Source organism: Coenobita brevimanus, chromosome 29 (genome assembly GCF_032717465.1).
Source record: "Coenobita brevimanus isolate Jiangsu-jjx chromosome 29, ASM3271746v2, whole genome shotgun sequence".
NCBI classification, from domain to species: Eukaryota; Metazoa; Arthropoda; class Malacostraca; order Decapoda; family Coenobitidae; genus Coenobita; species Coenobita brevimanus.
The window spans coordinates 40,484,263-40,506,752 of NC_136982.1; the positions used below are offsets into that span (position 1 = coordinate 40,484,263).

General features: G+C 41.0%; 1 protein-coding gene and 1 pseudogene across 1 annotated transcript in view; both read right to left on the reverse strand.

Annotated features, from left to right (window-relative positions):
* Nucleotides 1–18,651, reverse strand: part of LOC145395059 (uncharacterized) — a 288,850-nt gene extending 270,199 nt beyond the window's left edge. The window contains exon 1 of the mRNA XM_080268814.1: nucleotides 18,547–18,651. The gene's annotated coding sequence lies outside the window, so the exon portion shown is untranslated. The remainder of the gene's footprint in view (nucleotides 1–18,546) is intronic.
* On the reverse strand, nucleotides 9,137–9,256 carry LOC145395084 (5S ribosomal RNA; annotated as a pseudogene).
* Nucleotides 18,652–22,490: the final 3,839 nt, after the last annotated feature.

Sequence of the window (22,490 nt, forward strand, 5' to 3'; positions counted from 1 at the left end):
AACCACATCCACATCTTCCCATACGTAAAACCACAACCACCGCACCCACAACCTCAACCCATCTAAACTCTATTCACCCTTCCACATCAATAACCACATCCACACAACACCCACAACGTACCCAAAACTTTTATCAATTTTTCCACTTCATCAGAACTATAGCCAATCTTCAGTTTCAACAATCAGTCCATCCACACACCTACGCCCACACCTGATCAATTCTAACCACATTCCATCATGGAACACTCTCCTCGGATTCCCCCCTCCCACACACCACACACACACACACACACACACACCTGTCACCTGCCGTATTCTTCTACCTCTCTCCACATCCACACCTCTTTAAACCTCCACCACCAACCCACGCTGAACTATAGGATCCAAGTCTTTCACACCAGCATCCTCACAACTAGCCTACAGACACACCCACACCCAAACCCATACCGGTACCTCCCTACACCCACACACACATCCACATTACACCCAGAAAGTAGACAGCATCCATTCATCCACACCCAAAATCCCTGTGGAACTTAGGTGTCAATTCCTTCATGCCAACAACCACAAAATTAGTTAACAACCACACCCACACCCATAACTAATCCACACTTCCCTACACCCACACCCTCACTCCATCCAACTATCTTGCATCCACACCACAGCACATGCAAAACTACACAATGCTAAATTTTTTGCAACCAACATTCACACGACTAATCTACAAATACAGCTCTAACCACAATCAAATCCACATCTTTCCACATCCACATCCACACCTGCCCAATCCCAACAACAGTAACAACTTCCTCCCTGTCTCACTCCTCACCCCTCGGATCCCCACACCTGTCACCTGTCTGATTTAATTACGCGCGGTGTGTGAGGTCGCCGTGTGTACTTGTGGGGCCGACCTCTCTATGGCTTCAGACGCGCACACACACACACACACACACACACACACACACACACACACACACACACAAACTCTCTCTCTCTCACACACACAAACTCTCTCTCTCTCTCTCTCTCTCTCTCTCTCTCTCACACACACACACACACACACACACACACACACACACACACACACACACACACACACACACACACACAAAGTAGAGGGTGAAGTAGGCTAGTGCGTTGTGAGAACTGGGTTATGGCCTCCATGACCATTACATAAGGTACTGTACCATCGTTTTTGTAGGTTAGTAACAAATATAGCCTACCTGTATTATACTTCTTGTCTATCACGTTATCTAGCTATCAATAGTCAATAAATGTAATCGGCTAACAATTATCTATCTATCTATTTATACCGTATCCTTCTTTAACACTCTCTCTCTCTCTCTCTCTCCACCACCTACTCATATACCTCCCACTACACCTGCGCACTATCAATGTTACACTTGTGCGATATTAATAAAACTAACATTACACCTGCATAAATCAATAAATGTTACACCTACACTCTACACTTAATGAGTCACGTTCTAAATAGATTCTGAGATATCCTAACACCTGTTCCTTAGTGATTCATTCTGCATACTACCCCTGCATTTCTACAGTATACCTATCTATATCTATCTATATCCATCTACTTACAGCCAGACGCATAAATCTCGTAAGGGGTGGTCATAAACAAATCGCCTCCACGTCGCCCTGTCTCCTAACACTGGGCTGCCCTTCCTCCAACTACATCCCCTTTCATCTCTCTAGAATGCCACTGACGCAAAATATATGGCTATTAAAATGATATAAATAACATATAAGAAAAAGTTATGCTGTAATATGCAAAATAAATCGCAAAGGAAGAGGGGTTACAAAGCTCCCACGTCACCAAGGAAACGGAATACACAACCACAAGAAAACGCAGGGTATAGATACTCAAAAATAAATCGATAAGGAAAGAGTGCTACGAAGTCTCCTATGACACCCGGAAAACGGCCGTTTACTCGACTGCTGAAAATTTTTTTACATAACAATTATTATAAGAGGGAGAGAGAGAGAGAGAGAGAGAGAGAGAGAGAGAATTTTCATAAACAGCCTATATATTAAAAGGTGGCAGAAAACACGGGTGAAACAGAAGTGAGCTTTACTCCCAACTACAGTTCTTTTACACCAACCTGGCCCAGATTTTCGTCCTTCCGTAGGTTATTTCATGTAGCAAAGTGGCAGAAAAATATATATATATATATATATATATATATATATATATATACCGTATCTTAAAGCTCCACACCCTTTCCATAGTTTTCGTGACTAGCATCAAAAATTTCTTGTGTTAATATCTTGTTACAACTCAGCATTCAAGATGGAGACATGACAATTTTACGGCCAATGTAGAGTGAAAGGAGTATAGTTTTGCCTAAAGGGGGGGGGGTTATGTCTTCTGAATACAGCTCTCCTCTATTTCACCTGTATTATCTTCCACCTCCTTCTAATAAAAATATCATTACGCGTTTAACTCATTAACTCTAGCAATCCAATTTTTTTATTCTTGCTGTCATCAGACGATTTTATTCGGTTTTGGGAAAGATTTCTGATAATAATGGGGTTATTGAAGGCCATCTCTACCCCTCGTGTTAGAAAAGTCAAAGATGAATAAAATCGTCAGTAGATGGCAGAAAATATGTAAAAAAAAAAAAATCTTGGGTAAATTAGGTAAATCAATTCTCTAACTACGAAGGCTTCCCCAAATAAAAAAAAAATAAAATCACCAGATGGAAGAAAACGCAACACCCACAAACGCTCACGATACTGAAGACTGCCTATTGAAGTGTGTTTCCTACCCGTTCAGTACCAGAGTTGAATTTTACGCTACATAAAAACATCTAGCAAATCCGAAAAAATAAACAAATACATAAAAATCACTCCAATGACGTTTTCAATACACCTGCGGATCAAAAGTAAAATATAAAGACGCAGAAAGGTTAATTGGGAGCGCTGTCTCGGTAAACAATCCACAGTGAGTACTGAGTGGCCTTGACCTCTCTCTCTCTCTCTCTCTCTCTCTCTCGTCTTATATTTTATTTTCCTTTCCTCATAACGACGACAATAATAATACGGCAATAATAATAATAATAATAATAATAGTAATAACAATAATATTAATAAAATTAATAACACCCGGTAACAACAAGTGAATGTGTGTGTGTGTGTGTGTGTGTGTGTGTGTGTGTGTGTGTGTGTGTGTGTGTGTGTGTGTGTGTGTGTGTGTGTGTGTGTGTGTGTGTGAATGAGTACGTAGTCATGATTCATACCTTCGCACTTCCCCGGATGTAAGAGAGGACATGACAGTCATTAGCCTCCATGATTCATTTTCCATCACATTTGCTCTGTTGACGTAACTCTCTCTCTCTCTCTCTCTCTCTCTCTCTCTCTCTCTCTTTCTATGACAAGTGTGAGAGTCACCCTTCATCTCTATCCTTTATACTATCGGTCACATTAGATCGAAATTCTCCCACTGATTTAACTCTCTCTCTCTCTCTCTCTCTCTCTCTCTCTCTCTCTCTCTAATATAAGGATTTCTGCTCCATGAATTCGTTCCTCCCATTCTTTATGCCTTGACCACTATGTAACGGTTCAAGACAAAATTGCGAAAAAAAAAAAATGAGAGAGAGAGAGAGAGAAAGGAGGGGTATAAAAGACCTATGCTACTAGATAAGATAAACTACTACAAAATGAAAGCAATTAACACAGTGAAGAATATGAAGCAAGTGTCTCATGAAGAATGTGACAGATACGAAAAAAAAAATTATGAAAGCCTGGATATATTTAGTGTGTGTGTGTGTGTGTGTGTGTGTGTGTGTGTGTGTGTGTGTGTGTGTGTGTGTGTGTGTTCATACTGGGTTCACTTCCTTCACGCTCGCCTTTCCCTGGACAGTATTCACAATCTTTCTTAAACTTCAGCCATATTTAAGAGCACACATTATTTTTTTCTTTTATTTCCACTCATACACCTACCAAAGGCTTCACAGCCCAATCAAAATGAATAATAACGTGAATAATTACTACCACATAATATTCATGATTATTCTTAAGTGCAACAGGGACATCGCAAAAATTAGCTTTGATTCTTTACAAATGCTCCCCCTGTTAATCATTGTCCCCCACAACCTTCAACATTCTCAGGCTTCCGTCATGCACATCTTACACCTCTCTCTCTCTCTCTCTCTCTCTTACACACACACACACACACACACACACACACACACACACACACACACACACACACACACACACAAACACATTCTTTATTATCTCCATTTCCTTCTACTTTCTCCCCTCGCACGCCTGTCTCCATTCTTCTCTTCTTCTTCCTTCTCTTACTTTCTCTCTCGCCTCCCTAACCATCCCTTATTTCCTCCCTCTCCCTCTCTGAATCCTATCAACATGGCGCCCTCTTCCTCACTTTCATTTTCTTCTTAGCTCTTACACAGTTTCCCATTCTCTCCTGCTTTACCTACACGTACTCCTCTCTCTCTCTTCTCTCTCCCTCTATTCTGTTGTCCTTTCTTTCATTTTCTCTTCCCCCAGCTCTCCATTTCACTTCCTGCTTCTCATAAGTTATTCATAATCCCTCCGTTCCTCTCTAAAAACAGACTATTTTCCTCACTTCCCTTTCTGTTGAACCTCCATTACAACCAACACTTGAGGCTAGGTACTCCTCCCTTTCTCCTCTTTCCTTCCTTCTTTTCCTCCCGTTCCATTTAATATCTCCCTCTCTCCCTCCTTTAAATCAAAGCCTCCTCCCCCTTCTTTAAGTCCCTTTCCCTCCTTTTTTCTTTTTTTTTTTAAATCCGGTTTCCTTCCCTTGCTTCTTTTTCTCCCTCCTTCACTTCATTTGTCTCTCTCAATGTACTTCAGTCCATTTTCCCTTCCTTTCCTCACTCCATTTATCTCCGTCTTCCTCACATTCATTATTATTTCCCTTCCTCACATATTCTTGCTTCTCTCCCTTCCTCCCTCTCTCGCTCCTTAACAAGAAATCCTTCAGGACAGCCACCTCTAAAGTATATAAACTAAATCAACATACGGTATACCTAATTCTTCCGCTTCTCTCTCCCTAACCCTCTCTACCTTTTCTCCTCTTTTCTCCCTCTTTTCCTCTCCCCTCCTTCCTTGCTCTCACTCAACAGCATTTCTATTTTCCCCTTTTCCTCTCAATCCTTCCTTTCTTCCCAACCCCAGGCCCTTATTTTCCTTTTCCTTCCTTCCTTTCTAACTCAACAATCCCTTTACTTCCACCCTTTTCCCTTCCCTCCCTTCCTGTCTCCCATCCTCCCTCCCTTCCTTCCTCTTTCATTCAAGAAACCACTCACTTATACCCTTTTCCGTTCCCACCTTCCTTCTCTCTCTACCTCCCTCCCTTCCTGCCCACCCTGTCTCCCTTCCCCCCTTCCTTCCCACCCTGTCTCCCTTCCCCTCTTCCTCCCCACCCTATCTCCCTTCCCCTCTTCCTTCCCACCCTGTCTTCCTCCCTCTCTCCCTTTCCTATCTCTTTCTCCCTTACTCTCACTCAACAATACCTTCACCGTACCTCTTCCTTATCTCTTCCCATTCTGCCTCCCTCCCATCCTTTACTTTTCCTTCCTTCCTTACTCTTTCACTCAACAATCCCTTTACTTCTCTCCCTCTCCCCCTTCCCTCGTCACCTTTCTTCTCCCCCTCTCCCCCGTCCCTCGTCACCTTTCTTCTCCCCCTCTCCCTCTTCCCTCCTCACCTTTCTTCTCTCCCTCTCCCCCTTCCCTCCTTACCTTTCCTCTCCCCCATCCTTCCTCACCTTTCTTCTCTCCCTCTCCCCCTTCCCTCCTCACCTTTCTTCTCTCCCCCTCCCCCTTCCCTCCTCATCTTTCTTCTCTCCCCCTTCCCCTTCCCTCCTCATCTTTCTTCTCTCTCTCTCTCTTTCTCTCTCGGTAGCTCCTCTCTCTCACGCCCCACTACCAGTCATACTATTATCAGATGTAAACACAGGAAGCACCAGGGAGATCGTGTCGCCACCTGGCCAAGAATCGACACACTAACACGTGTTTACGAAGTCTACCCACCCTGGAGGGAGAAGGTGAGGGAGGGGATATAGAAGTGAAGTGGGAGAGGAGAGGAGAGGAGAGGAGAGGAGAGGGAGCTAACACACACACACACACACACACACACAGACTCAATCTAAACACTGACAAGTACCGGTAACCTACAGCATATAACTACCGATATATATTTTTTTCTATTTAAACCACTTAATCTTGTTGACCAAACTTCTTTTCTTCCTGCTACCCCCCCCCAAAAAAAAAGAGGAGGAAGAGAAGGAGAAGAAAACGAGGATAAACATACTATGAAGATATGATAAAAGGGATGTGAACACGACAGAAAACAAGAAACATTAAAATCCGGTCTGGGAAAACACTGACGATAGGGAAAAAAAAAAAAAAAGTGGAGTGGGGTGCAGACAACGTTAAAAGCTACTGACATTTACAAACTTCACTAAGGTGACGTAATTTCTATTTTATTCTTGTTAATACATTCTTCAACTTGGGAAACCCCTTAAGAGAAAACTACCTACCGTACTCGAAACTCTTGGCTAGGCCTATACCTAAACCTTTCAACTCGAAAAACCTATCCTGTGAATAGTCTGGAAACAGCAGGAACAAAACAAATACACCGCATCGGACTGAAGTGGCTAAAAATTGTCTGATAGTTTTCCAGTGTTATGAATGGTAGAGGATGACAACCTGTAAACATTTGGTGACGCACTGCCCAATGTCCACACAAAACCAAATCAACATGGAAGAGAAGCTTGAGGTAAAACAATGCAGCCTATTGGTGTGAAGTAGCCTATGTCTAATATAAAAATGTTCCCCAACCAATCAAGCTGACTCTACACACTGCACAGAAATAAAGTTCACAAAGACACATTGATACATTTGTTTCAAAATATATCTTACCTGAAACTCACTCTCTCTCTCTCTCTCTCTCTCTCTCTCTCACACACACACACACACACACACACACACACACACACACACACACACACACACACACACACACACACACATCCTCCCTTATCTGGCTGCAGTATAACACCGTTTCCCCCGTCAGACGTTCTGTGCCTTCCACAGATAATTCTTCACAACAGGAGCTGTGTGTGTGTGTGTGTGTGTGTGTGTGTGTGTGTGTGTGTGTGTGTGTGTGTGTGTGTGTGTGTGTGTGTGTGTGTGTTTTACCAGTTACTGATTCATACCTCACCTACCGGTAGCTACTTAATCGTCTGATTCTAGCTACATTTAATAAGTCAGGCATTTAATATAATAAATAAATACGTAAATAAACCTAAGCTCTATTCTCATGCCTCAATGGATTAATGTGTAAATCCCTTTGTCACGTGATAACAATGCTGTACCGGTGTAAGTTACCCAGTCCTGCGTTGTAGCCCAGTACAGCACTCAGTGGGGTACCTTAATCACTTGAATCCAATGGAGTATTTACTTATTCTGCTCTTGCCATATCCAGACGATTTTGTTCACCTTAGGATATACCGGCACCGTATCTAACCTGCTGGAATTACGTAGATTATATCCCAGGAGCCTTAATTAGCCATTTTACTTAGAGGTCCTTCCTACGTGTGATAAAATCGTCTTGGAGATAACAAAAACAATAAAAATTACGTCAACTAGATGAAAGTGTTATGTTGGTACCGTATATACCGTAACCGATTTTACACATTACCCAACAGAGTATACTTTCACGCTATTATTTCTCTTTATGCAAAAGACTGCAAGACATTATACAGCTTTGCGCATCAGAACTATCTACTCGTGAACATTTTACATTACAAACAAGAGTGAACTCAGAGAAGCAAAAAGTACGGTAGTTGCAAAGTTTACCGGAGAGCAAAGTTACTGATAAATAGTTACACTTAGAGGTATACGCTGCTGTAATCCTAACCTTTTCAACCCAAGAACGTATTTTAATATGTTCATTCTTGCCTTCGCCGGACCTTTTATTCAACGTCAAGAGATTTTTCGAAATGGAGGAGATAAATATAGTTTTCAATAACCCACTGAATACTGGAGGCACATCCTAAACCGAATAGAACTGTGTAGTGGTAGAAAAATATCTAAATGACAATAATAATAATAATAATCATCATCATCATCAGCAGCAGCAGCATAAAAAATCTACTAATTATCATCATCAATCACCATCCACACCTCTTTTCCCACTTCTGGATAGGACGAGGTCAAGAATAGGCTATACGGCCGCTACAAATTACGTTATTTGGCTGAAGAGGTTACAGTGTCACTGGGAGATTTGGTCTATTTGGAGTGCATGAGTTCCAAGTTTGACCCAGAACTGGTGGCGGTACGGTGAGTGTGGTTACGCTACATAAGACACGGTGCACAGTGCTCGGTACAGAGTGAAGAAGCAGAAGCGTAGGAGGAAGCAGGTTAAGTGCATTTCACCTCACTGCACTTGTTATCTTCAGCACCTTACTGGTATGGTTACCTTTCCCCCCCCGTCCCCCCCCTCTCTCTCTCTCTCTCACACACACACACACACACACACACATTCTAGACCCACTCAACCAAAGCAATAAATTCTCTCTCTCTCTCTCTAAACCGTCATCCACGTCTCACATTCTACTCCCACTCAACTAAAACAATAAATTCTCTCTCTCTCTCTCTCTCTCTCTCTCTCTCTCTCTCTCTCTCTCTCTCTCTCTCTCTCTCTCGTCCCCTTGCCTCACACACTATCCACCCCTTTTCCTTTGTCGGCTCACCCCACAAGTCAGTGTCAGCCAAAACCAGCTTCCGTGCTTTATCCTGTTAGCAACGTGGCAAACAGGATAACAAAAAACTAAGGAAGGAAAATACACACAAAAATAACGACAGCAGTGGCAAACTTTACGAATATTTGCTTCAGACAGGTTTAGGTCAGGGGGTAATTTAAGAAAGCCATAAAAAAAAAAAAAAATACACAATAGCAATATAATCCTAGTTCCTTTTTCCATGTGAGCATTAAATATCCATCCATCCATTGCCAGACGCCATGTATCCCAAACGGGGTGGTCAAGGGCTTAGAGTTAATTGTTTTACAGGGAGGGGCACTAATCCTCCACCAACCCCACTTGACACGTAGGGAGTTATGCCAACAGCATCTGGTGTTCCCAGGCGGTCACCCATCCAAGTACTAACCAGACCCAACGTTGCTTAACTTCGCTTATCGGACGGGAAGCGGTGTACTCAACGTGGCATGGTACACCGGTATATTACGTTCCTGATGCATGAAACACTATTGGTCTTTTACCTTAACATGGCCACGGTAGATTATAAAGGGAATATTTACTTGCAGCAATAAAATAACACTTAAAAATGGTGGAAGTTTCATGGCAAGGATACACCGCCATAGTACGAATACCGTATAGCATCTTTCCAGCACTGGGCTACCTGATAAAGCTGCAAAAGGACGAAAATCTGGGCCAAATAAAGGTACAGGTACCATACAAAAAAGGAATTCTTTTATCTCCTAGGATGAAAATCTATGCCAAATTTTGGTGAAAGAACTATATTCACAAATCAACCAACAATTATGACAAAGTTACCGCTTTCCACTTCCCACGAATGCTGGATGAGCGATAAGACTAATGTGCCTTGACCATATCCAATGTATCACCCACCTTGAGCAGGGGAAAAATGAATATCCATTAACTATTTTTCCCTAATGCTCTGAACCCCTGTTAACGTGCATCATTAATATTCATGGAAATTTTATGCAAGCAAAATGCATTACCAGAGAGTGAACTGCTAATTATCGGGTTACGGTAATTCTTAAAGATGATTAGCTATTTGTGGGTACGGCCCGACTGCATGCCTCTCGTATACTCATTTTACTGTTACTTGATCTAAAATTGCCATCTCTCCATCTTGAATACTGAGCTGTAGAAATTGATTAATGTCAGAATATGATCTTGGTCATGAAGAAAGGCTACGGAAAAGACGAATCACAGTACAGTACAGTCTTACTCTGCCACTGAGCTACGAGAAATATGCTACAAATGGAGAAAAATCTGGGTCAAGTTATGGTGAAAAGATTATAGTCGGGTAGTATCACAATCAATAAACCTTACTATGACTAAGCTACTCACACACACACACACATGTACTGTACTTGCAGACAATCTCAGTTCAGTACCAGTATTCTGAAGTAAGCATACCTAGTAGGCCTAACTGAAAATGTGAAGAAGGCAAATTACCGTACTTAGCCTCATAGCCTGACAAAATTAATAATAACTGCACTTGCAGATGTTAATCCCAGCAGTATCCTCAGTAAATAATTACTGTATAATGAAGGATAGGAATACCGTATTGATGAAGGAACACACCAACATGGAAATTTTATACAGCATGATGAAAGGGGTCTGGTTAGTACTTGGATGGGTGACCGCCTGGGAACACCAGATGCTGTTGGCATCCCTTCATGTCAAGTGGGGTTGGTGGAGGATTAGTGTCCCTCCCTGTAAAACAATTAACTCTAAGCCCTTGGCCACCCCGTCTGGGATATTTGGCGTCTGGCAATGAATTGACGATGATTGATGATGAAAGGAAAACATTAGTGTCCAGGTACTGGAACATGAAAGGCAAAGAAATAGAGAAATATTTTATACATATGGGATCCTATAAGGCTTTGCCACTGAAGCATCTTGCATGTGAAAGCCTCAAGGAGCTACAGCACCATTTGGGCTTTACTGGGGTGAAGCATCTATCAAAAGTCCTTAATGTGACTGACTGACCAGGCTGCTTCTTGAGATGCTCCTTCATATTAAACATAAAACCTCCAACCTGAGTGCATCAATATTTAGCAGAAAAATGTAGAAACAACTGACAATAACTATTACTCACATGTCTGACAACCACTACCAGTATATCAGAATGCCATAGTACAACACAGTATTAGGCTCTCTTCTTTCCTTTTCAGGCGGCTTTACACTGAGTGACAAGGTAAACAGTTTCCTGTAAGCCAGGAAACCATTTACAACGCTGGACAGTAACCATATAACCAACCCATAGCTACATGTTCCCTATGTGTCAGCAAGTGGGTTGACGGAGGGTTAGTGCCTCTCCCTATAAAACAACTACCGGTATAGTATGGTAACTTAAAGAAAAACAACCATCCCTTATTGGATTATGGTGTCTGGCTATAGAAAGATAGATAAACAGAAGTCAGCTATACAGTACAGTACAAGCACATGTAACACAATGCAGGTGGAATGTGAAAATTTAGCAGCTATGTTAGCTTCTGATGCAAATCATGGGAAAGGTTTTGTATAGTACATGACATCATGCATTGCACAGGAAAGCTATGCACTCATCCCTGCATGCTGAAAGTGTTAGCAATCAAATCAATGAATAAGTTTTGGCTAAGTGTTGCTCCCCCTCCCCGCCAAAAAAGTGCTTCCCAGTATGTAAATCTAGCCTAAAGCCAGAATATATTGATGAGGCTCTCTATATAGCTATAACTAAAAATACAACTATAAAGGATAAGTAATTCCCACGATGCAATACTGTCCAGTTGTAAAACCCATGAATATATACTAGTGTACTAGTACTGTACATAAAATTAATTTAACTATCTGTGACTGATAAGGCAGTAGCCTACAGTAAAAACAAATTACATGTACAGCAGTACCATATATATATACTACCATAAAGTTATATATTCAGTACTGTATCTGATACTGTAAACACAATCTTCCTTAAACAGTTCAGTATTACGCATGAAGAAAGTCATGCACAGTACCGTGTAGGCTATCAGTGATGTAGCTACAAATGGTAGTAAGCACTGGCTTGGTAACCAAATAAGTACAGTATGCAACTAAACCTAGCTCAGTCAGTGACCAGATGAGGTATCATTTGGCACTGGGTACAGTATATCCATCAGTAACTGACAGTCACTGATATAACTTACACCAATTATATAACAGGTACCAGTATTGCAGTGCAACAGATGTGACAAGGGTTGCAACTACTACTACTACTACTACTACTAGGTACTACTACCACCGGTACTACTATCCTACTACAGTACTTCTATCACCCTGTACTACTACTACTGATACTGCAACAGCTTGTGCAACTAGGCTAATACAGCAACCAAAACTACACAAAAATCTAAAGAACCAAATGCCCAGTAATCAAAACAATACGAGAATTTCAAAATTACACTACAGCCTTGAGCAGCTAAAGTGGCTGATCGCTTCTGGGGAGTAGGCATGCTAACCAAAACCAGGGTATACACGAACATGAAAATCATTACAAAAATCGAACTGTTTCTGGGCACTCAACAAAGGTCAACCTTTTTCACCAGTATCTTAAGTTATCCATTATTCTACCAAAAATATTCAGTTTCCTAGCAGATTATACAAACTGTACAATAATGCAAAGAACCAGTATATCGGTACTGGATTGCCTTTCATTTCAACTTTTAGGCAGCATACACTGTGCTTATTATTAACTATCAAATAAAGTGCAGAAACCAGCGTAGTACAGTACTCTTCGGAAGTATTTTCTAGGACACAATGAGAAGCCTCATAGTGATCCTTGTTAACTAACTGACACAAATTTAGTGTGGCTTCCTCAGCCAACTTTAAAGGTGTCACTCATCGATGCGAACATGGATCACAGACACTGTACCATATATTAATTTCTTCAATCCCTAGATGTCTTTCATGGTACCAAGTACCGGTATTTTTGCTATATCCTGATGATCTGATTCAAAATATGAAACACCTCTCATCCTGAAAGCTGAAAACTCTGAAACCTGAAAAAAATCACCTAGTGCGATAGCAATAGGAGTAAAAGGGATACCGGGTACTCTGGCTGAAGGAGTTAAGCACCAATAGGCCTATTTAAAGCAATAAATCTTTATATGGCACCATACTGTGCTTCTCTTATGAAAATTATTTTTCTTTCTTTCTTTCTTTCTTTTCTTTTTTTTTTTTTTTTTTTTTTTTTTTTTGAGTTAATCATATGTTAATCAGTTACAACATGACAGCATACCAGTGTATAGTACATGGATGGATATCTTTCCAAATAAGAAAGCATCCATAGCCAGCCCACATAAAATACAGTACCATACTGTAATGCTACCAAAGTATGACCAAAGAAGTGAAAAAATTGCCAGAGCATAAAGATCAAATAAGTACCGTAGCTAACACATCTCATTTTCTGGTGGGTAATACTTGGTATGGTAGCTAGACTATATACCTTTATCATTTTCTCACCTTTACTTGGCCTAAAACTGTTATCTTGAAGACAGTGCTGAAACAACAAATTAATATTAACACATGATGCCTGTCAATGAAATATACCGGTACCGGTATATACTAGCTATGGAAAGGATCTAGAACTACGGCAGTCTTTTCCTGCCACTGAACTACATGAAATAAACAGTTAGGGGCCAAAAGTCTGGGCCAAAGTGCGAATGAGCCATAGCACTGTATCAGAATTAGTAGGCTTTGTACTGCACAGACAGAAGCTACCATATTTTAACATTCCAAATGCAGTCCAAGCAATTTAACACTTTCAGTACAATCACATCCTACTGTATACTATATATACCTCCAGACATTTAAATTTGCCTCTATGAAACCCCTCAAGTGAAGAGGTTAGAAACGATCTCTGATAAGCCCTTCCTATTTCTCCCATCTCTCCTGTCACTTTTCATCACTCTTGTGGTAGGTGACAGTAACCATTATCCATTCACTTGATGTAGTGTTGCTTACTTCTTCCTTAGTCTTTATCATTTTTTTTCTGTGTCTGCCCTCCTCTCTTCCAATTTTTCCCATCTTTCCTGTCACTTTTTATTTCTGTACTCTTCTTTCCTTTTCAGGTGGTTTTACATTAAGTAACAAGCCTAATGGTTTCCTGCAAGCTAGGAAACCATTTACAATGCTGGGCGCTAACCCATATGTGATGTGTCAGCAAGTGGGTTGGCAGAAAGTTAGTGTCCATTTACAATGCTGGGTGGTAACCATATAACTAGCTAACCCATATGTGATGTATCAGCAAGTGGGTTGGCGGAGGGTTAGCCTAGTGTCCCTCCCTGTAAAACAACCAACTCACAGTCAAACAGCCACCACTTTTGAGAGTATGACATCTGGCTATGGATACATAGATATATATTTCCTTTTCTGGAGGATTTACATTGAGTGACAAGCCTAATGGCTGCCTCTAAGACCGGACACCTACAGTATGGCGTCTACCGTACCTATAAATAGATAAACAGAGATGGGTATTTTATTTTTGCCATCTCCAACCAGTTTAATTCACCTCAGGATATACCCCTCATATGAAGAAGTTAGAGCACACAAAAGTAAGGCATTAATACGAACATAAATGCTAGTGAGAACTGTTAAGACCACTCATGATGGAGGTGTATTTTAGTAGCTTATTCCTGCTATATTTAGACTGTTTTTTTTATTTTCCAATTTCAGACGGGCTTTTCAAACTGGAGGAGTTAAATGCTGTATGGCTTTCACTAACCTCCTTCAAAAGGTACGGTACGGTATTTGCAATGTTACCGTAAATAAACTGTATGTGGGAAGAATTAAACTACAAAATGACATCACAGAGAAAAACTTAAACACTGACCCTTCACTACACAATCTAACCCCTCAGCAACATGCAAATGACATGCCGTGTGAAAAGTGTGATACATTCCATACTGGTAACTTATTAACTTAAAATCGGTTCCCTGTTGGCAAGCAGCAGTTTTTGTAGGTAGAGCATGATACGCGAAATATATCACTCTTCCTTGTCCATCCTATGAAAAAACACATCTTAAGTAAGACAGAGAAATGATCATGGGTTTGTTTATGAATCTGGGTCTGAAAGCCTGTCACAAATTCAACTCTGCTTGCCTGAAACCAACCAAATCAAAATTGACCAAACCTAACCAAAATGAATCAAACGTATCCAAAAAATTAACCAAGCTTAACCTAAACTGAAAAAGTCTAAGCAAAATTAAACATACCAGTACTGGCAATAGGCCAAAACTACCATATCATACAGGCTTCAAGGTATGGGTTTGGCATTCCTCATTACAAGACAGCGGTGTGTTATAAACTACTGTATGGTGCTGCATTACTATACGAATTTCTCCATACAGCTGGTACCGTGCTATAAAATGGGGGAAATTGGCAAATCAGCTTCATACGTTGCCATGGAATTTTGAATACTGTTTTTATGAACAGTAATTTATCTACTGTATAGCCTTAAGCACCCATAAAAAGGTGGCTTTAAAACAAGTACTCAATTTTAATTCCTTCAACCTGATGATTCAATTTTTGGTACATTCATTCTTATCTCTAGACAATTTTAATCAGTTCATAGGCAGCATTTCAAAAGGAAGGCATTAGATATACCGTAGCCTTTATTAACCCCTTCAATATCTGAGGACTTTCTCTGACTTAAATAAAATCATCTGGCAGGAACCTGAATAAAATTAATACTAAATCATCTCAGTGAAGGGATTAAGCCAATCTCTCACAAAAGCTTCAACTCAACTTGATAAGCTTACACCTGAAGTGCTCCTAAATTACCTTTCTCTCTTGTTATTCCCAGGCTATTTTCTACAGCTTTGGAGACTTTTTCATCTGGAGGTATTACATACACTCTTCTTTAATCCTTTCCTTCGTTCATTTGTTCATTTTTGAAGGCTCCAACATGCTTGCATGCATTGGCCTTGGTGACCTAATGGCAGCTCTCCATGCTGCTTGATCTCTGGCAGCTTCCCTAGTCAGTCCCTTATCGATGAGGTCACACTCAGTGACCTCGTCCCAGGTCTTTTTCGGTCTACCTCTCACAACCCTACCCCAAACATTAACACTTCTCACTTTCTGCACCCAATTATCATCCCACATCCTCTCCACATGCCCAAACCATTTCAATCTACCTATCCTCATAACACCAATACACTCCAGTCCCATCCTATCCCTCAACTCTTCCATCATAAACCTGGCACCCCCAGGCCTCACACTCAGGGACGCACTGCACATCCACCTAATCATAGATTTTTCTGCATGTCTGAGCCTGCGAATATCCACTTCCTTTACTGTCCAAGTCTCACTAGCATACAGCATTACTGTACATTCCTAACATGTGCTGCATACAAAGATCCCTTAGCAGGAAGCAAGAGCCCTCTCCATGTCAGGAGAGGCAACTGCTCCCCAAACATCTTCCAACCACTCCTCACTCTAGCCACAGAGTTAGCACCAGCCCCACCTCCAGCACTTAAGGTATATTCAAAGCTGAATAAAATCATATGGTGATAGTCTGACCAAAATGGAAACATCACTGTACTTAATAGTGGAGGAGTTACCGTACACCCTTAATTTACCCCTTCACTACTCACTTCTTTGTTCTTGATACAACCAGACAATTTCTATCTATAACCAGATGCCATAATCTCGTGGGGGGTGGCCATTTGAGTTACTGTAGTTACCAGGTATATAGCTGTTTTACGGTAGGGGCACTATCCCTCCAGCGTTTAAAGTACCGTAGATTTTTCAAACTGGTGAAATTTGACGTAGCTACCCTTAATCAACCCCTCCAATATTAATGATCTTTCGAAAATTCAACAATACTGTCAGGTGGTAGCCTCAGTAAAATTAAATAGGCCCTCAATGCTATGAACAGCTACAGACAAAATAAGGAGTACAGTAGACCACTACAGGGAGAGATTATATGGCATTTCTCTATGATTTAGAAAGTTTACAGATGGTGAAATATAACCAGCAAAGAACCAACATTAAGCCCTTCAGTCTGAGGCCTTTTTATCTCTTTCTAGATTACTGTCAAACTAGTGTCCTATTATGGTATGATCTTGATGTCTACACAAGCAAGCAGCTTGTAAAAACAGCAGGAAAATCTGTACGATGTTTAGTTTTCTGTGGTTTAAAATATATAATCTTATAGCTACCACATAATCTAAAAAAAATCTAAAATTCCCACGAACAGATGTTGAAGAATTTATCATAAGGTTTAAATTTCATACTGTGATTCATACAGAACATCTAAATTCTAAAGAAATACCTATAACATCACAACCAGAACTGAAGAATATTGCTTTCATGGTTACTTTAGGTCCTTAGACTTTGCATTTAAAACTGGCAAATGTGACAGGAAGCATTGGGACGAATACACTGAGGTGGTTTGGCCATGTGGAGAGGATGGAGGGTGAAAGACTGATGAAGAGAGTGTATGTGAGTGAGGTGGAGGAGGGGAGAGGGAGGGGGAGGCTGAGGATGAGATGGAGGGATGGGGTGGAGAGGTATATGAGAGAGGGGGGTGTGAGTTGGGAGCAGGGCAGTGAAATGGCGAGGGACAGGGTGACGTGGAGGTGATTTGTTTGTGGCCACCCCAAACGGGATTGAGGCATCTGGCAACAGATATATAGATAGAAGTTTCTATAAGTACCGTAACATCCTAATTTCAAACTTGTATAGGTTACCAGTATGTCTACATTTTACACTTGTTGCCTGGATAGCCTAATCTGATTATATCTATCTATCTATCTATCTATCTATTGCCAGACGCCATAATCCTGTACGGGGTGGCCATTTGACTCTGAGTTGTTTTACAGGGAGGGGCACTAACCCTCCACCAACCCACTTGACATGTAGGGAGCACGTATGGTTTGGTTATATGGTTACCACCCAGCGTTGTAAATGGTTTCTTGGCTTACAGGAAACCATTTGGCTTGTCACTCAATGTAAAGCCACCTGTAACGGAAAGAAAAGCAATAAGTACTGAAAGGAAAGATGGGAGAAATAAGAAGAAAGGAGGGCAGGCACAGAAAAAGAATGATAAAGGCTAAGGAAGAAGTAGGCAGCATTACATCAAGTGAGTGGATGAATTGTACTGCATCAGGGGGGGCTCTTTTTTTTTTTTTTTTTTTCCATTAAATATTCAAACAGGGAATAAAGCACACACATTCCAATCTATTCACAGATTTCAGTTTCACCTTACTGGAATATAATAGAAGCCTGTCAAAGTATTTCAACCATGAGCACATCACCTGACACGTCTGGACTCAATTCCTGGCTGGTATAACAGAGATCATTTTTAGTTGAGGATTAGCAGGCTATAAAAGTTACTTCGCCTAATATGGATCATGATTAATTTTAATGTGGCAAAATACGTGTACATTGCAAGCTGGGTCTTAGCGAACTTTCATGGACTGGTCATTACAAACAAGTATAAAATTAACCCTACAGAAATCTCACACTCACTGAAGGTTACAGCCCATCTCTCAAGTTGTTTCCCCATCCCAATTTACAACTCCACACAGCAATATTACACCTCAAAAAGAACCCAAATAACCCATCATATATTTTACTCATATGCATACACTCCTCCACAACCATTTTATATAAGACAGATAGCCGTGGTGGGTGCTGGACCACTAGAAAGTATTATCTCTCCCGACTTTGCTCTCCGGAACTCTGCTGTGTTTTGGTGCTCAAATCGAGGTCGCAAAAGATTTTTGTATACTTACCCAATTATGCAGAAGATTTAGTGCGTAGCTTCAGGTAAGTATAGCTCTGGGCACTTTCATTTGTACATCCATTTGTCGATCACGTTCCACAGTGCATTAATCCACAGAAAATTGTCAAAAACGCATATACACCCACAGACAACCTACGAACACAAATATGGCCGCATCCACTGAGATAGTGAAGGATGAACCCTTAGTCTACAGGTCAGGTATAAGCTTTTTCTGTCAACCAGAGGGTAACAAACTAACTCGAAATAACAGATATATTTTTGTACAAATTATCATACGCAAAGAATAAGCTATGAACTTAACTAACTCTCAAACTTAATGCATCTAATTTAGCTAGAGCCTTTCACCACAGAGAACGGATCTGACTCACCTGTGGGGGTTAAACAGCCTTATTTTAACCAGCCTGAATATAAATAAAATTGGCTGTAGGAGGTCTTTCACAGCATATACGCAGGTTTTACTTTTGAACTCCCCAGTTAGTCTAACCTAACTGATGCCATCATTATGGAGAGAAATTAGTCGTATCCAATCAATAAATTCTATATTCTTTTCCCAAAACAGATATCTTTCATAACATCAAATTCCTGAACATTAAAGACTTACGTGTTGTTCATGTGTTAATGATGTTCGGTTATCAATTAGGCTACTGAAGATGCAATATGACAAGAGGATCAAGGGACTAGGCATTTTACAGGCGATGTATACAAGATAATGTAGCAAGGGCAGATGCAGGTTTGATGGCCAACCTTAATCAACTTAATTATGGGTGACGTACAAAGAGTGCAGAAGAGGACTGAGCCAGAGGCAAAATAGACAGAACAAGGTATATAGGCCTGTCATGCCTAGAACTTCGCTCAAGTCCAGGTAGCCTTCACCAAGAATATCATCCTAGTCATGGCATGGGTAGGAAGAGACATTAAACATGGGTGCTTCAGCTTGCAAAGGACCTGTTGCTGTGCTTTCACCTGATCAACGATTGCTGTTTTTTTTTAAAAACCTTTTTTATGGCAAGGGTAACGATGTGCCAGTAAATCTGCAGTGACATGAGGAAAATGCAGCTACACTACATAGGACATGGAAAATCTGTACTGACATGGTTGCATGAAGGGATCTTCAGTCATGTAGGCATCAAAAATTCTGCACTGACACTGGGGCATGAAACTACTGAGAGGGGGTCAGGAAATCTGCAATGACACAGAGCATGCAAAATCTGCAGAGATGGAGGTGTCAGGATGTCTAATACAGAGGAAGAGCAGGACATCTACATGCAGTAATATGGGAATGTTGAAATATCTATGTACAGTATAGTATCAAGCCAGGGCAACAATCTGAATTCTGCATCAAGATAGGGAGAACAGGGTTCAGGTTGGATACTGATGAGATAACAGAACAGATCTTTAGAGTGGGTACAAGGAGGTCTGGTTCTGGGATATTGTGGAGTAGAAAAATATTAAGGGGATTAAAGAGATGGGAAAAGCATATAAGGTCAGAATTAGGTGGTCACAAGAAGGGCATGGTGTGGACTGCATTTGTTGCCATGTATGTACTAATGAAGAATCTAGAGAGGGAAGAAGGGAGTTGATGGGTTATAGGGGAGTTCACCTCTACTGAATCCTAGCGACCAAGTCTGCATCAGCGATATGAGCTGGAGGTAGTACCCAGGGTCTGCGTCTCCCTCTGAGGTGTATCTGCACATGCATGATTAAGGGAGTCAGTCAAACATGGTCAAATACATGACCAGAGTCGCCAGCTGGATCTCACCATGCACAACGCTTAATCCTGATAAGAGGTACCTCAAGATTCACTCTTGGACCAGGCAGTGAAGACTGAAGGTTCAATACATTAAGGCTTCGAGCTTCCCTTCAACAGGTTTGTCAGAAATTTCTTTGTGTTCCTCAGTGTCTTGAATGCATTGATACAGGGTATATATCATTCACTGAAATTCTCATTCACCATTAACAGTCATAACCTTTCTGTAATCATATGGAGCACCTCACCTGTGATGTTCCTTTACTGACCATCACCGCATCACCATGATGCGAGAAAAGATACCAGCAAGGTTCATTTGTGGGGGAAAGATAAGTCAGTTTTAATAACCTTTTGCCATCTTTGCCCAATATTTCATGTAACTTAAGTAAAACATGGGTCTAGTAGTGTTGGCTATGAAAGATTCCTTATGTGTAGCTCAAAAGGTAGTCATATAATCCAGATGATCAACAAAAATTTAAACCATTTTGTTGTACTGTACGTGGGTAAAGCAATGGAATGCCAATACTGTGGGTTGTTGGGGTAGATAGTGTGGGCACTGAACTCATGGCAACAGTGACATGCCAGTTTGGATCCAAGCGCATTTGTCATTCAGTCCTACAGCATACCTGTTTACCATGTAGATCAGGCTGAGATGTGGGCACCATCCAACCCTCTTAAGCTACCAAAAGAGGCTGGATGACTCCATCGCTGATGCCTGTCCAGGATGCAACACAGCATCCCATACTATTAAGCATATTATGGAAGACTGCATTGCACACAATCACCTACGCCAACAACACAACATACACTCTTTGAGAGCTCTGTGGGAAAGCCCGGTCTCGGCCATGGCCTTCCTAAGGAACTCGGGGCTGTTCGGCCAGACTGCCTGGGGAACAACAACTACCATGTAGATCAGTCACTACATATGCACGAGATCCATTACCGTTTCCTTACGAAGGTTAAGCATCATGGATGATACCAATGAACTGCAAAGTGATACTTGTGATATACTCTACCTGTATTCCTCTGAATTCATTACGTCATGGACGGTTACATTCAGGTAGTTGGTTTTATTGGGACTTAAACATGTCCAACTTATCCATAAATCTGACTTAGCTATGATCATTCCATTCTGAGGGGTAATTAGAACCTTTTTGCTATCAAAAAATCTTTTAAATAAAAAAGTACTTAAACTCATCCTAAGAGACTATTTTGGAAATACTTTAATTTTTCATAAAGGAATGGTTATATATTATGCACAGCAACAGAAAATTACCACAAAATACAGTATGATCAAGCCAAAACTATATCCAGCTTAAGGAAGTTTCTGACCTATTAAGTCCAACCACAGGAGGTCTTACTGTATTATGGATAGAATTAGATGATGAATGAATGAATAAGGATTAAAACTACATACAGAAAGAATTAATTTCATTTTTAAAGGATTTTTACCTGTTTGCATGGGACAGCCTTCCTCACCTGATGGTTGTCTCCCATGCTGCAGTTTCTTTTCAATTCCTTAACCTGGTCATTAGGTAGGACCTCATCCTATGTCTTCTTAGGTCTACCCTTTGGTGATCTACCCACTTCAAATTTCTTCACTCCATGTTCAGCCACCATTCTCTACACATGTTCAAGCCATCTCACTCTCCTCATACACATCACCAATTCCTTCAGTTCCTAGATGATTCTCAGTTGCCACAGTTGTGTCATTAGCAGTGTAGTCAATCAGAGAAACACCACATCCATCTGGTCATCCTCATATCTGTATACTCAAACCTACAGTATACACATCCTCCTCCTTTGCTGCCAGTTTCACAACCATAAAGCATTAAGCAACACACTTCTCAGACATGCAACGTACAATTTTTCCTTCGTGTAAAGTCCCTCAGTGTCAAGAGTGGTAACAGTTCCCTATGCTGCTTCCATCCATTCCTCATCCTAGGAATTAATCTAGTTTCAGCTACCCCTCCTCCTTCTAGCACAGATCATATCACCATCTATCTATCTATCTATCGCCAGATGCCTCAATCCTGTAAGGGGTGGCCACAAACAAATCGCTTCTATGTCGTCCTGTCCAATGCCACTTCACTGCTCTGCTCCCAGCTCACACACCCCTCTCTCAAACACCTCTCCATTCCATCCCTCCATCTCATCCTTGGCCTCCCCCTTCCTCAACCCCCCCC